The following is an 11,504-nucleotide window of genomic DNA, read 5'->3' on the forward strand; positions in this document are numbered from 1 at the left end:
TCCCTGCTGGAGGTGAGGCTGGGTCCTATGCTAGAGCTGCAATCTGATCTGGATGGAAAGGTACTGGTCCCTAGCAGCACTGGGATTTTTATTCTGTCCTACTTCCCCTTGTGCCTGGCATGGAGTTAAGATGGCAACTCCCAGCCTCTTTCTGACTTGGTCAGGTTCAAACTTTAGCTGTTCTTAGGATTATATACTGTTGCCCTCTCAATTTACTCATCAGTAGCTGAAGTTAGTGCCCAACTACCTTTTCCTTCCCCATTTTTGGGAAGTGGAGCTTCCTATTCCTGCTGCAGAATAGCTCCCAAGGTGGCTTGTGCCTCCATTGGATGATGGGCACCAGCTTCCAGGGCATGGGGTGCTCTACTTCTGAATCTTCTCTGCAGATGGGCAGTCTCCTTCCTTCCATTCTTTCAAGGATGTTACAGGATGCTCTTCTGGCTTCCTGGAGCACCCAAACGGATGCTTTAGATAGCACCTTGTGATTACTAACTGCCCTGTAGCAGGAGCTGACTCTAGGAGCTCCTTACTTTGCCACATCTTGTTAGTTGTCCTTGAATTTTGGATATTTTATATATAGGTCTAAAGTTTCCTTTTACATTTTTGTTGTTGTTTATGTTTCTTTGCTGAGAACTATTTTTTCTTTCATTCCAAGAGGATTTACCTTTCCTATTGAGCAGAGTCTGCTTTGACACCTAATTTCTTTTCTGGTTTATTTGGGACTGTATTGGCTGACTTTTCCCCCTGGAGAATAGATGAGATTTTTCCAGTTCTTTTTATGTTATGTTGTATAATTTGGGATGATATCTTGATTGTGTGTGTTTATTATATAGTCAGATTTCTGAAAGATTGTTTTGGCTAGTTGGTGCCTTGCTATTCCATATGAATTTGAGGATCACCTTTTTCCATTCCTAAAAAAAGGTTGCAGAGGTTTTGGTAGGTATTGCATTTATTATTTTTTTCTTTTTTTTTTTTTTTTGGTCTTTTTACATTTTTTTAATGTTACATTAAAAAAATACAAGGTCCCTATAAACCCCCATCCCCCTCACCCCACTTTTCCCCCCATAACAACCTCCTCCATCATCATGAGACATTCATTGCACTTGGTGACTACATCTCTGAGCACCATTGCACCTCATGGTCAATAGCCCACACCATAGCCTACACTCTCCCACAGTCCACCCAGTGGGCCATGGGAGGACATACAATGACTGGTAACTGTCCCTGCAGCACCACCCAGGACAACCCCAACCCCTGAAAATGCCCCCACATCACATCTCTTCCTCCCACTCCCTGCCCCCAGCAGCCATCATGACCACTTTCTCCACACCAATGTCACATTTTCTTCAATTACTAATCACAATCGTTCATGAATCAGTAAGTCCACTCTAATCCATACTCTATTCCTCCATCCTGTGGACCTTAGAATGGTTGTGCCCAGTCCACATCTATATCAAGAGGGGGCCTAGATTCCACATGGATGCTGGATGCAATTCTGCTTTCAATTGTAGGCACTCTTGGCTCCCTGGTGTGGTGGTTGACCTTCTTCACCTCCATGTTAGCTGAGTGGGGTAAGTCCAATAAACCAGAGTGTAGAAGTTGCAAGTCTGTTGAGGCTCAGGGCCTGGCTATCACATGGTCAGTCCAGAGATTCAGGTCCCCAGGCTATACACTAAACCCAAGCACCAACTACAGATCCAGTAAAAGTAACAGGGGAGGCCTGTGGACAAAGATCAGATCTGAGTCCAGCTCCATTGCACAGAAACACAAACTCCAAAGTAGGGCCAACTGACATGGCACTGAACTCCATCTGCCATGACCATAGAAACTGTTGGTCCCTGTAGCCCTCAGAAAAACCAGTACCTGGGATTGTATCTTCTTTATCTGTCTCTGGGACTCTGCTGAGGTGTGCATAAGGGCTACCACTCTGATGACCTCCCGGCTCTTTTTGGAGACTCATAGCCACATAAACTCAATTGTCCTTTCCTTTCCTCCTTTTATTCAAGGTCAAAAAGCATTTTTAACTCCTGGTATTATATGTGGACAGATATTCTGCTGGTCTGAGTTGACCCTTTTATTCAAGGTCATTTTCTAGTTACATCATCAGCTGGTACTTGGTAGTAATCCCTTGGCGGAAGAAGTTGCCTTGCCAGTTTGCATACAGGGCAACACTTATTGCAGTGATGGAAGGCAAAACATCAAAAATAAAGCTTTTGCATTTTAAAATTGTTTGGTACCCCAATTTATTTTTACCTTAATTTTTCTAAATTAATATGTATTCTATATCTAACCTTTAAACTCATCACTATATTTCATTTTACTACTAATGGAACCTGGCAATATAAGGCTTCATTTTTGAAGAAGTTTTGGATCACAGAGAGGTTCAACAATGTCGGGTGGAACACTGGTATGGGATGTTATTGACGGGGGAGACATGGTTGGCAGGGAGTTCTACAGGGCATATATCCATATATCCAGGGTACATAAAGATGTTTGGATATTTTCATAGTTGTTACAATTAAAAACAACTGAGGGAGTGCTGAGTTCCTAGCCAGGGGGGCTCTATCACAGTCCCTAAAGGAACAGCAATCCCCCCAAGTGCAACAGCAAAGACCAAAAAAGAAGGAAGATCCAACAATGAGCCCTTGATACTAATGACTATGCTTGTGAGCCTGTGCACCTGAAATAAGAACAAGGCCTAGAGCTGCAGGGTGCCTAAGAGTTACCTCCTGAGAGCCTCTGTGTTGCTCAAATGTGGCCAGTCTCAAAGCCAAATTTAGCATGTAAATGTATTGCCTTCTCCCCATTTTGGGTATTGCATTTAATCTGCAGATTGCTTCAGATAGTACTGATATGTAACAATATTAAATCTGAAACAAGGACACAATGTCTCGCCATTTATTTAGATCATCTTTAATTAATTAAAATTAATTAGGTCATAATTTAGGTCAAATTTAATTAAGTGCCTTGCAGTTTTCAGTGTACAGGTCATTCATCTCTTTATTTAAATTCATTATCAGGTATTTTGTTCTTTTAGAGGCTATAGTGAATGGAATGTTTTAAAGATTTTTTTATTTTTTCAAATGAACTTAGGTTACAGAAAATGTTACACAAAAAGTATAAGGGATTCCCAAATGCCCCATTCCACACACCTCCCACCCTTCCCCACATTAACAACTTCTTTCATTAATGTGGTGCATTCATTGCAACATGAACACATTTGGAACATTGCCAGGAAGCATGGATTATAGTTTACATTCTTCCTACTCACTCTCACTCAATTCTTTAGGATATATAGTGGCCTGTATCTGTTTTTGCAGTGTCAGTAAAGACAATTCCATGTTTCAAAAATGCCCCCATATTATGCCTCTTTTCCCCTTTCTGTGCCTTCAGCACCTCCAGCAGCCACTGTCTCCACATCAATGATATAATTTCTTCCATTGCTGGAATACCAGTAAGTTCATAGTAGAATATTAGTAAGTCCACTCTCATCCATATTTTATTCCCCAATCCTGAGGATTCTGGGATGGGGATACATACTCCACCTCTAATTGAGAGGAGGCTTCAATCCCTTATGGCTGATGGATGGGACTCTCTTGCTTGCAGTTGTAGACTCTCTCTGTTCCTTGGTATGGTGGTTGTCCTTCCCCACCTCCTTGTTAGCTATCCTGGGTGATGCCAATGAACTGCAGAGTAGGTGTTGCAGCTACTGCAATTGATGTTTAATGCCCATATAACAGTGTTTTTTCCTGGTATGGAAAAACAAAACTGATTTTTTTTAGTGTTTATCTTATACCCTGCAACTTTTCTGAATTTATTTCTTCTAGTAGATTTCTTGTGGATTTTTTGGGATTTTCAATATGAACAATCATACCATCTGTGAATAGTGGTAGTTTTTGATTTCTGATTTGAATGCCTTTCTCTTTTTTTGCCTAATAACCCTGGCTAGAACTTCCACTTTAATTTTGAATAGAAGTGGTAACAGTGGGCATCCTTGTCTTGTTCCTGACCTTAGGTTTCATTCTTTCATTGCAAACTTTCATTGTTTCTCACATTGACTATGATGTTAGCTGTGAGTTTTTTGTATTTACTTGTGGTTGTTACCTTCCATTCCTATTTTTCTGAGCAATTTTATTATGAAATCATGGTAGATTTCATCAGAAGCCTTCTCAGTGCTATTGAAGTGATCATAGATTGTTCCCTCCATTGTTTTAATGTGGTGTTACTACAGTGAGTGATTTTCTTAGGTTGGCCCACCACTGCATTCTGGGGATGTCACCCTTCATCATGGGGTATAATCCTTATAATATATGTAGCTTGATTTGATTTGTCAGTGTTTTGTTGGGAGTTTTTGCTTCTATATTCATATAGAAAGTTGTTCTTTGTTTTCTTTTGATGTGTCTATCTGGTTTGGGTATAAGAACAATAGTAGCCTTATGGAATAATGAGTTAGGAAGAATTCCTACCACTTTAGTTTTTTGGAAGAGTTTGGGAAGGATTGGTGTTAATTCTTGTTTGAATGTTTGGTACACTTCTCCCTGAAGCCATCTGGACTTTGACCCTTCCTTGATGGGACGTTTTTGATTATTATTCAATCTCTTTTCTTTTATAGATCTGTTAAGATCTTTTATATCTTCTTGAGTCAGAGCAGGTTATTTTTATGTTTTAGGAATTTGTTCATGTCTTCTCGATTATCTAGTTTATTGACATATGAATGTTCATAGTATTCTCTTATAATCCTTTTAATTTCTGCCAAATGAGTGTTAGTGTTCCCACTTTCATTCCTTAAATAATTATTTGCATCTTCTCTCATTTCTCTTTGTTTGTCTGGATAAAAGTTTGTCAATTTTATTAATCTTTTTAAGGAACCAAATTTTGGTTTCATTGATCCTCTCAGTTGTTTTTCTGTGCTTTATCTCCCTTGTCTCCTTTCTGATCTTTATTATTTCCTTCCTCCTACTAATGTTAGGTTTAGTTTTCTCTTTCCTCAAGATATGAAGTTAGGTAATTGATTAAATATCATTCTTTGGTGGGTGGGGACTCAATGCCCTACTGGCACAAGAGGTTTATGTAATTCCTTAATTAAGTAAAACTATGAATCCAGTATCATCTAATATGCCTAGAATTGGAATTCATCAATAATATCAAACTGCTACAGTCAATATCTAAAAGGGGAACAAAAAAGTTGGAGCCTTTATTTACCTATCCTATACTTATTTAAATCCAAGGTGGGAGCTAATATATAAAAACTCAAGGATGTGGCCTGCTTAGAAAAATTCTTGCTCCCACTTGCCTTGTGAATCATGTTACCCTACAAACTGGGTCCCCTATCTAATGTCTGCTGTGACCTAATTAAAATAGGCAGCTGCAGAGTGTTTTTTAAAAATCCAAATTTTATAAAGAACCAATTAGAAAGTCCTGTGTGCACCAAAAAGATATATTTTCAACTGCCTTTTGAAGGCTTAGAAGGAGGACTGCTTGATCCCCAAGTCTGAATGTGTAAACAATGTTTGGATAAGGAACCAATATACAATAGGATATCTGAGTCATGGTATCTCTATTTACCAGCCCACTAGCCATACCAGAAATAAACATGCCCTAGATATGAAGTAGCCGGGCTAGGGTTAACCATAAGACTATCAGCTCCCTATGGAAGATTTGCCCATCATGAGGCAACCTAACAGCCACAGTAGAACGTGTCAATATCACTGATGCAATTCTCAAAACAATTTGAGTTTCTATAGACACAGCAAATGTCATGCATAATGAGATGGCCTTAGATCATCTTCAGGCAGAACAAAGAGGGGTATGTGCAGTAGCCAATATCTCCTGCTGCACATGGGTAAATACATCAATGAAGCTAGGGTTAAACACCCAAGCCATTTAGTTTCATAACATTACCAATCCTCCTGCATAATCGATATGAGAATCCATAAAAAATTCTATGCCTAAATTATCATGGTTCTTACCCATAATATGCCCCCTAATAATTGGTATCATGCTCTTAACCTGCCTTCTTAACTGCTTGGTGTACTTCATGAGTAAAAGTTTAGAAGCTATTAAACTGCAAGTGATCATAGCCCAGAGCTATGAACGATTCTGTTGTCAGTATGCTGACAGTCTATACCTTAACATAGCTAGGGCAAGATTCTGCTCCTTCACTGGAACTGTCACAACATCCACAGTCAGCAGGAAGCAGCTCCAGAAGCTAAACCTCCTCAGGAGTAAGGAGAGGATATAAACAGAGGGGGAACTGCTACAAGGATGGCATGCCCCCTGGATGATTACACATGGAAAATTTCACCTGTCCTTTTGTTTGAGCTATGCTTATTTTCAAGAACTAAGGGTAGGTTGCCAGTAACCACAAGAGCAGCCCACCTAGGGCTGCCAAAGATGGCAAATGGGCTCCCTGTGCAAAAAGTATTATAAAAAGTGCCATGTGCAAGAAGAGACCATCTGCATATAACAGAGTAGAGTTAACAATAATATTGTAATATTTGTAGCAATGGCAAAGATATTATATCAATTCTAAGGGACAATAATAGGGGGTATAAGGGGGATTTTTCCTTCTCAAGTAATGAAAATGTTCTAAAGTTGACTGAGGTGATGATAGCACAACTTTGTGATGGACGTGAGAGCCACTGAGTAAACACTTTGAGTGGATTGTACAAAACAGGAGACTGTATAACACAATGAATCCTGTGGTAGAAGATGGACTGTGGCTAACAGAATATGAAAATGTTCTCTCATGAACTATAATAAGTACATAATACTAATTCAGGGTGTCATTAACTGGGTGAGTTGGGGGAAAAGTACACCAAATGTAAGATATTGGCTCTATTTAGTAATAATATGTTTACAATGCTTTTTCATAGTTTGTAACCATTGTTCCATAACAGTGCAAGGTACTGCTGTTGGGGTAATATATAGGAGCCCTGTATGATGATATTCATGTTTGTTTTGTAAGTTCACAACTTACACTATACACTTATTATTTATGGATATTCACATATGAATGATAATCTTCAGTAAAAACTTAAAAAACAAAATAAAAGGTTGTAAAAGTAAAGATAGGAGGTAGCACGATTGTAAAATAAAAATAATTATTTCAAAAGTGAGGCTCATTCTCTACAACAAGAAAGGATGATAAAGTAAATATACAGCACAGGTGATACAGAAAGTTTGCCTTCTAAACAAGACATTCAGTTAAGGAAAACCTTTTATAACTTCTTATTAAGAACAGGCAAATAATGCAAGAAAACTTTAACTGAACAGACAGAAAACTACGGTATGAAGTGATTTTGTATGAAGCACTGTATGAAGATATTGTCTGATGGGAAAACTCTTAAAAATCTTATAAACCTATAAAATCATAGCCAACCTGTGCCATGACAAATAAAATCCATTTTCTGCAAACCTTCAACTTTCTATATCAACTCATGATTGTCCTACATATTCCCATTTCTTTCTACAACAACCAGTTTTTTTACTTTAAAATTTAAGACAAAACTTTATTTTCCTTTAACAAAACATATCTTGCAAACATATTTAAATGATCAAAAAGATCTTGGAAACTCTCTTTAAGGTAACAATCTTGAAAACATAATTTTTTTTCAATATAATCATGGAGGTGAAGAAGGTCAACCACTATGCCAGGGAGCCAAGAGTGCCTACAACTGAAAGCAGAAGCATTGCATCCAGCATCCATGTGGAATCTAAGCCCCCTCTTGATATAAATGTGGAGTGGACACAACCATTCCAAGGTCCACAGGATGGAGGAATAGAGTATGGATTAGAGTGGATTTACTGATATTCTATTCATGAACTATTGTGATTAGTAATTGAAGAAAATGTGGCATAGGTGTGGAGAAAGTGGCCATGGTGGCTGATGGGAGTAGGGAGTGGGAGGAAGAGATGAGATGTGGGGGTGTTTTTGGGACTTGGAGTTGTCCTGGGTGGTGCTGCAGGGACAGTTACTGGACATTGTATGTCCTCCCATGGCTGCTGGGTGGACTGTGGGAGAGTGTGGGCTATGATGTGGACCATTGACTATGAGGTGCAGCGGTGCTCAGAGATGTATTTGCCAAATGCAATGAATGTCTCGTGATGATGGAGGAGATTGTTGTTATGGGGGTGGAGTGGGATGAGGGGGATGGGGGGAATATGGGGACCTCATATTTTTTAATGTAATATTTTAAAAATGATAGACAAAAAATAAAGACAAAAATTAATAAAAATAATAAAATCAACTTAAGCTCTAATAGATATAGTTCTAGTTTATTTGATCAGTAGTTACATAGAGTTGGGAAGAACACACCCATGTAGAATGAAATTATATGCTTATATTGTACTTATTTTTTTTAATTTTTTTATTTTTTATTGACTTAGTAATAATATTACATTAAAAATATATATGTGAGGTCCCATTCAACCCCACCCCCCCACCCTCCCTCTCCCCCCCCAACAACACTCGTTCCCATCATCATGACACATCCATTGGATTTGGTAAGTACATCTTTGGGCACCTCTGCACCTCATATACATTGGTTCACATCATGGCCCATACTCTCCTCTATTCCATCAAGTGGGCCCTGTGAGGATTTACAATGTCCGGTGATTACCTCTGAAGCACCATCCAGGGCAGCTCCATGTCCCGAAGACACCTCCACCTCTCATCTCTTCCTGCCTTTCCCCATACCCTTTGTCCATTATGTCCACTTTTCCCAATCCAATGCCACCTCTTCTATGTGGACATTGGATTGGTTGTGTCCATTGCACCTCTATGTCAAGAGTAGGCTCAGATTCCACCTGGATGCTGGATGCAATCCTCCCATTTTCAGTTGTAATCACTCTAGGCTCCATGGTGTGGTGGTTGTCCTTCTTCAACTCCATCTTAGCTGAGTGTGGTAAGTCCAATATATCAGATTGTAGGTGCTGGAGTCTGTTGAGGCTCAGGACCTGGCTATCACATTGTCAGTCCAGAGATTCAAATCCCCTAAATATATCTTAAACCCCAACATTAACTGCACCTCCAGCACATTAGCATGAAAGTCTTATGAAGGGACATCCCATCTGAGTCCAGATTCATCACACATAAACACCATTTCCAAAGAGGGGCCATCTGCCCTGGTAGTTAACCCCATCGGCCATGACCATAACTCCCATGGGTCTCTTTAGCCCTCAAAGGAACCAATATCTGGGGGTTGTATCTGCTTTATCTGTCTCTCTGACTCTGCTCAGTTGTGCATGAGGGCAAACCTTCTGCCAGCCTCCAGACTCTTTTTTAGAAACTCGTAGCCGTATAAACTCATTTCTCCTTTCCATTTCCCCCTTACTTTAGGTCAAACAGCATTTTAAAGTCATGGTATTTTATGTAGACATGGATATTCTGCTGATCCGCATTGAACCTTCCGTATAAGGTCATTTTCCAGTTGCATCATCAGTTGGTAGTTGATAGTGGTCCCTCGTTGCCAGGGAGGCTCATCCCCGGGTTGTACTTATTTTTTTTAAGATTTATTTATTTCTCTCCCCTCCTTCCCCGTTATCTGCTGTCTGTGTCCATTTGCTGTGTGTTCTTCTGTGACTGCTTCTATCCTTATCAGCAGCACCGGGAATCTGTGTCTCTTTGTTGAGTCATCTTGCTGTGTCAGCTCTCCATGTGTGTGGTGCCATTTCTGGGCAGGCTACACTTTCTTTTGCACTGGGTGGCTCTCCTTAGCAGGTACACTCTTGCACATGGGGCTCCCTGTAACATTATAGTGTTAATTTATATGTAAATGCTTACTTATCTCTAAGTCAATTTGAATAGAGCTCTTTGCAGGAGTTTTATAAGTTAATTTGGAAATAATATTCAGATGTAGGAAAATATCATGCATCAAACATAAAGACAGACACACTTACAGAGTTTATACTTTCAATTTAAGCTACTAATCAAACATAAAAAACAGAAATACAGAAAACATAGACATCTCATGAGCTTTTAATTTCTCATTTGCCTTTTTCAAAGAATCATTTAATGAAACTTTAAAAATATTGCTAACATACTCTAAGCATCCGTTGAAATAGGCATCTTCATTTGACTGGCTGGGATATCACATTTGGGAGTACATCTCTGAGATGAATAATTTTGTCTACTTGGAATGTTTCTCATAATTAACATTAAAATTCTAGGTTGCCTTTGTTAGATATTGCCAATTTGTTCGATATGTACAGCTTCCAACTCCATAATATTTTAATATGTATAATATGCCAGTGTTCCATAGAATAGAGAATTAAAATTTTAAGAGAATGAGGATCCATCTTTATCATTTTGCTTCTTAACTTGTGCACAGGTCAAAGAAACCAGCCATAGCAAACATGAAACTGTGGACTGAACCATAAGGCTAGAGACTCAGGATCAAAACTTAAATTTTCTCATTAAAAAGATTGACCCACTGACCTTTGGACTGAAAGCTAGTGAGACTGGAGAGCACAGACACAAATGAGTGGAGCTCGGATCCAAGAGGAACTCACTCATGAACCTTAGAGATGGTGGAGAGGAGAGCATGCTCAAAGGTTTCAGCAGGAACCTTCTTCTGTCTTATCTCCAGAGCCCTTAACAGTGGCATTCAGATTCTGTTCTCATCACTGAACCTGTGCAAAAAAAAATACCCAGGTAATTAACATTTTGGATTTCACACCTTTATTAAATGATTCATGAATTAGGCAGCATTCAACCCAAGAGCAAGGCTCATATAGGCAGAACAAGGTAGTCTTAAAGAAAATACAGTCAGGAAGTGGACTTGGCCCAGTGGTTAGGGCATCTGTCTACCACATGGGAGGTCTATGGTTCAAACCCCAGGCCTCCTTGACCCATGTGGAGCTGGCTCACACACAGTGTTGATCTGCACAAGGAGTGCCGTGCCACACAGGGGTGTCCCCCGCATAGGGAAGCCCCATGCGCAAGGAGTGCACCCCATGAGGAGAGCCGCCCAGCGTGAAAGAAAGTGCAGCCTGCCCAGGAATGCTGCCACACACATGGAGAACTGACACAAGATGATGCAACAAAAAGAAACACAGATTCCCTTGCTGCTGACAATGACAGAAGTGGACAAAGATGCAGCAAATAGACACAGAGAGCAGACAACTGGGGTGGGGGGGAGGGAGAGAAATAAATAAATATATCTTAAAAAAAATACAGTCTTACAGAGTGCCTTACTTGGCTTAGCCTTGACTTAGAGGAACTAGGCTACAGAACAAAAAAGGAAGCTGGTGAGTTATGATTGGTTGCGCCCCAATTTCAGGTTCAGGGAGAAGGACCCTTTACAAGAGACAGGAACTTAATTAGGCTTTGGTTTCTGATATGGACTTAGCATGAAAGTCTCCGTATCAGGCCTAGTAAACTTACTTATCATCTGTTGTGCTTGTATCTCCTAGTTATTTTGACAAGGGCAGTTCTTATACTTTCTCAAAAAGAGTAGAATGAATTTCACAAATTTTCAACAAATGTATAAATGAAAGCACAA

General features: G+C 39.6%; 1 long non-coding RNA gene across 1 annotated transcript in view; it reads left to right on the top strand.

Annotated features, from left to right (window-relative positions):
- LOC131276185 (uncharacterized) overlaps nt 1–11,120 on the top strand; it is a 50,864-nt gene extending 39,744 nt beyond the window's left edge. The window contains exon 3 of the long non-coding RNA XR_009183690.2: nt 10,332–11,120. This is a non-coding gene — a long non-coding RNA (uncharacterized lncRNA). The remainder of the gene's footprint in view (nt 1–10,331) is intronic.
- The last annotated feature ends 384 nt before the right edge of the window (nt 11,121–11,504 follow it).

Source organism: Dasypus novemcinctus, chromosome 26, assembly GCF_030445035.2.
Source record: "Dasypus novemcinctus isolate mDasNov1 chromosome 26, mDasNov1.1.hap2, whole genome shotgun sequence".
Lineage (NCBI taxonomy): Eukaryota > Metazoa > Chordata > Mammalia > Cingulata > Dasypodidae > Dasypus > Dasypus novemcinctus.